We start from the raw sequence: 4,981 nt of genomic DNA, 5'->3' as shown, positions 1-4,981 counted from the left end.
GCTCCCATCTCAACTACCCCCAATGTTTTTACTGTCAAGGAAATTCTGGACTCCAAACTTATCAGAGGAAAACGTTTCTTCCTTGTAGATTGGGAAGGATTCGGACCGAAGGAAAGGTCTTGGGAGCCACAAGATAATATTCTAGACCGTGAACTAATCCAGAAGTTCTTGTCCTCCAAAAAGAGGGGAAGACCAAAGGGAAGGTACTGTTACACTCTGCGCTCCGAGCACCGGCCATGAGTGCAGAGTCCCTGTGTCCCCGTCTGCCAACGGGGCTGGGATTCGCATTGCAGGACATGCCCGCATGCGAATCCCAGCCTGTCACTCACCATGCTCCGCTGCCGCCTCCTCCTCTGTGTCTCAGCTCCAGCGCACATGTCCCCGTCTCCTAGGGCTCGCACGCACCGGAACTCTGAAATTTAAAGGGCCAATACGCCCATAATTACTGTCACACCTGTCACTACATTATAAAGTTCCTGCACCTCCCCCACTTCCCTGCCGGATCTTCCGTGCCCCTAGCCTGAGATTAAGCATTCCATATTGCCTGTTTGCCTTATCCATGTATCCAGACCTGCCCGCTACGTTATTTGATTTTGCACCTTTGCTGCCTGCCTTGACCTTCTGCTACGTCTGACTACGCTACTGCCTTATCCTTCGGTACCTCGCCTTGCCCAGCTACCTGTGTGGTCGAGCCATGTCAGGGATAGCGACCTGGGTGTCGCCTGCCGCAGCGTGCTCTGGTGAAGACCAGTTGCCCCTTAGACTCCGCTCCCCGATACGGTCTGAGTCATCAGCCACACAGGTTAGAGGATCCACATCCTGCTCCGTAACAATTTTTCTCTATAGCTTTTTAATGCTTCTTCACTGCCGTCCTGTTTTAGTAGTATAAATGCTTTATTTTTGTCATTTATTGCCCCGTTAACATTTTTATTCATCCATATTGGGTTTTCTTTTATTTCTGACCCTTTTATTCCCATAAGGTATATACATCTTACAGTGAGAATTTAAGATATTTTTAAAAGTCTCCCATTTAGTGTCAGTATTCTTGTTTTTGAGGACATTATCCCAATGTATATTTTTAAGGGTTTTTCTTAGTTGATCAAACTTTGCCTTCCTAAAGTTCAATGTTTTTGTGGCCCCTCAAGAGATTCCCTTATTGAAGAACCAGCTATAATGTATTATATTATGATCACTATTTCCTAGGTGTCCTTCTACTTGCACATTAGTTACTCTGTCAGGTCTGTTGGTTAATATTAAGTCTAGCAGGGCACCCCCTCTGGTCGGGCCCTGCACCATTTGGGACAGATAATTGTCTTTAGCTATAGTCAGAAACCTGTTTTCTTGATGAGATTCACAGTTCTCAGTCTCCCAGTTTATATCAGGATAGTTAGAGGCCCCCATTATTATCACATCATTCTGATTTGCTGCCTTATTTATTTGCCTCAGTAGTTGATCTTCTGTCTCTTCCATTATATTTGGTGGCTTATAGCAAACCCCGATCAGAATTTTATTATTTTTATCTCCATATATTTCTACCCATAATGACTCCACCAAATATCCTCCCGCACTGCGGCCTTCAAACTCGATTTCACATAAAGACAAACTCCTCCCCATTTCTGTTTTGTCCGATCCTTCCTGAATAGACTATAACCCTGTATGTTGACCACCCAGTCACAGCTATCGTCCAACCAAGTCTCTGTTATACCCACTATGTCATAATCCTCCTTAGACATCAACCACTCCAGTTCCTCTGTTTATTGGTCAGACTTCTGGCATTAGTCAACATACAATTTAAAGGTGTTTGTTTTTTCTTCCTATGAAGCCTATCCCTATTAACTATTCTAACCCCTCCCTCCTCTCCACCCCAGGTATATTAATAAGTCCCCCTCTATCTACACTATCTTCCCCCTCTACGTTGTAGGTTCCCTCCCCCCAGTCCCTAGTTTAAACACTCCTCCACCCTTCTAGCCATCTTCTCCCCAAGCACAGCTGCACCCTCCCCATTGAGGTGCAGCCCGTCCCTACGGTAGAGCCGGCTTCTTTTTTTTTTTTGCAATATATTTTTATTCAACATTTTCAGAATAACACAAAAACATATCAGAAATATCACGATCCCCATCTGGGAAAATAACGGACCGCGATCCAACATACAATACAATAACTGTCTTAAAAATGACAAATACTGAGGTGCTGTAGTGAAGTGATGCAGGATTCCCTCTCTCCCCAAGGATTCAATAAGCTTAATCCTTACAGTCTAAACTGAATCAGGAAGCTGTAATGCCCCCAGCGTCCCTTTCAATGATTCCGTAAGGTACCATGTGGTGTGTCTAAAAGGATATACAATGTCGGCTACCTCCCGGGGATTATAGTGTGTAACAATGAACGGTGTCCACTTTTCGAAGAAACGTGCCGTGCCAGAGTTGCAATGGCGTTCAGCATCCAATCTGTCTACCCCTAAAAAGAACTTCAATTGAGTTATCAATAATTGCAGGTCCGGTACCCGGTCCTCCAACCACCGGAGAAACAAGCATCGGAGAGCAACCAGCAAGACCACATGTATTATTTTAGGGATCCTCTGGATCCCCGTCCGATCCTCCTCCGGAGGACGAAGCTGGTGAAATATAAGGGTCTGAACCTTAAAAGGAAGACTTACCCGCCAGTGGTCTCTGATGTAGGAGCAGATCGAGCGCCAGTAGCCAGCCGAGTGAGCACAGTCCCAGATCCCGTGAAAAAGATTTGTCATAGGTGTAAGACATTTGGGGCAGTGTGTTATACGCTCAGGGAAACAAGGCGACGGTGGGATATTAAAGCCGTACAAGGCTGCGTGGGAAACTTTAAAATAGGTCTCCCTCCATCGTTCATTGATAACCTGTTTACAAACCGCTTCCCATCCCGTAAGTATAGTCTCATGAATGTCTGGGTCCCCAGTCCATCTCTCCCATGTGGTAAACAGGCGTTTTGGGTCGAATTTTAAAAGTCTCCCCCGTAAAGCTAGGTATAATTGGGAAATGGAAGTCTTCCTCGGACCATCCCCTACTATGTCATCAAAAGAGTGGACAGGGGCTTCCACTGTCAGGTTCCTAAGTCGGGTCGAACAAAAGGAGTATAATTGATTTGCATAGATCAATTGAGTTTGGGGTAAAGAGAATTTTGTTACCATCTCTGCAGGTGAAAGCCATGACCTTCGATCCTCGTCCCACAAATCACTAGCCCTCAAAACCCCCTCCCTCTCCCAAAGAGCAAGCCAGGTAGATGAAGTCCCTTGAGAGAATTCAGGGTGTCCTCTGAGTGGCATTCGCTTGGACAACAAGTGCGATAGGCCAAAAGTCTTACGGAGTTCCTTCCATGTAATAATGGTATCCCTAAGGACCTGCGAGCTCTTGACCTGCGGGGGTAACTTAGTGTAGGAAGTATGTAGTAGGGCTGTCAATGACCACGGTGCCGCCAGCTCTCGCTCAATCAATAGGTTAGAGAAGTATGATGAATCATGCAACCAATCCATCACAGTGCGGAACAAGCATACCAAGTTGTAACCCCTCACATTGGGAAGGTTGACCCCCCCTTCCATCCTACACAGCATCAACTTTTTAAGCGCAATTCTGGGTCTCTTCCCATGCCATATGAATTTAGTGAATGCTGCGTTGAGTGTCCTGACATCTACGTGCTTCAGCAATATTGGGAGTGTCTGCAGAGGGTAAAGTAGCCTGGGAAAACTTATCATCTTCACCAGATGACAACGTCCCATAAAGGACAGCGGAAGGTCTTTCCACCGTGCCAACTCGTCCACTATCTTCTTAATCACCGGGGTAAAATTCAACGCATATAGTGTATCCGCGGTTCTCCCTATCCTAATCCCCAGGTAGAGAATGGAAGAAGTGCTATAAGTGATCCCTAAATCCCCAGCCATCCGCTCCCAGTGAGGCGGGCCCTTCCCCAAAGGAAGGAGCACACTTTTGGATGCGTTCACTTTATAGCCCATGAAACCTTCCACCCCGGCTAGAAAAGACAATACCTTGGGAACATCCCGCCCTGGGTCATCCAAGAACATTAGCACATCATCTGCAAACAAGGATATTTTGAGTTCTCTGGAACCCACCGCTATACCCTTGTATGTGTCCGAAGCGAGCAAAAAGCGCGCTAAGGGTTCAATTGCTAAATCAAACAAAAGGGGCGATAGAGGACACCCCTGTCGTGTCCCTCTATGCAGTTGGATATATGGAGACAAAAAGCCTGGGGTATACACCCTGGCTGCCAGGCCAGAATAGAGGTTTTCCAGGAAACCACTGAACCTCCCTGTGATACCAAAGCGTTCTAGAACCAAATGCAACCAATCCCACCGGACATTATCGAACGCTTTTTCCGCATCTAGAGCGAGCAGTGCAGGGTGGGGCATAACGGCAGGCCTTCTGCCTACACTATCCATGACCGCTAGAACCTTCCGTATGTTCGTGACAGCTGAACGCGTTTTTACAAAACCCACTTGATGATCCCCTATCAACTCGGGCAACAGGTTCGCTAACCGGTCCGCTAATATTTTGGTAAGTAATTTAACATCCTGATTAATAAGTGATATTGGACGATAGGAGCCAGGATCTAGCGGATCCTTGCCCGGCTTGGGGAGAACCTTAATGAAGGCTAGTTTTGCTCCCGCCGACAAGTTTCCACCAGACAGGACACCATTAAAGTAAGCCGTCAGGGCAGGAGTGACCTGATCAACTAGGGGTTTATAAAATTCCCCCGGATAACCGTCCGGTCCCGGGGCCTTCCCATTGGCTAGAGATCTGATAGCCCCCCTAACCTCTTCTACTGTGATGGCTATGTTCAGCTCTCGTCGTTGGTCCTCAGACAACTTTGGGAGACTCACTTTGTCCAAAAAGTCTCGGCCCTCTGTACCTGCGTCAGGTGGAGCGGAGTACAAGTCCGCATAGTAAGCACCCAATAGAGCACTTACAGCCTTTGGGTCTCTACTAATTTGGCCCTG

The sequence above is a fragment of the Hyla sarda genome, chromosome 7 (genome assembly GCF_029499605.1).
Source record: "Hyla sarda isolate aHylSar1 chromosome 7, aHylSar1.hap1, whole genome shotgun sequence".
NCBI lineage: Eukaryota > Metazoa > Chordata > Amphibia > Anura > Hylidae > Hyla > Hyla sarda.
This window is presented reverse-complemented; position numbering follows the sequence as displayed.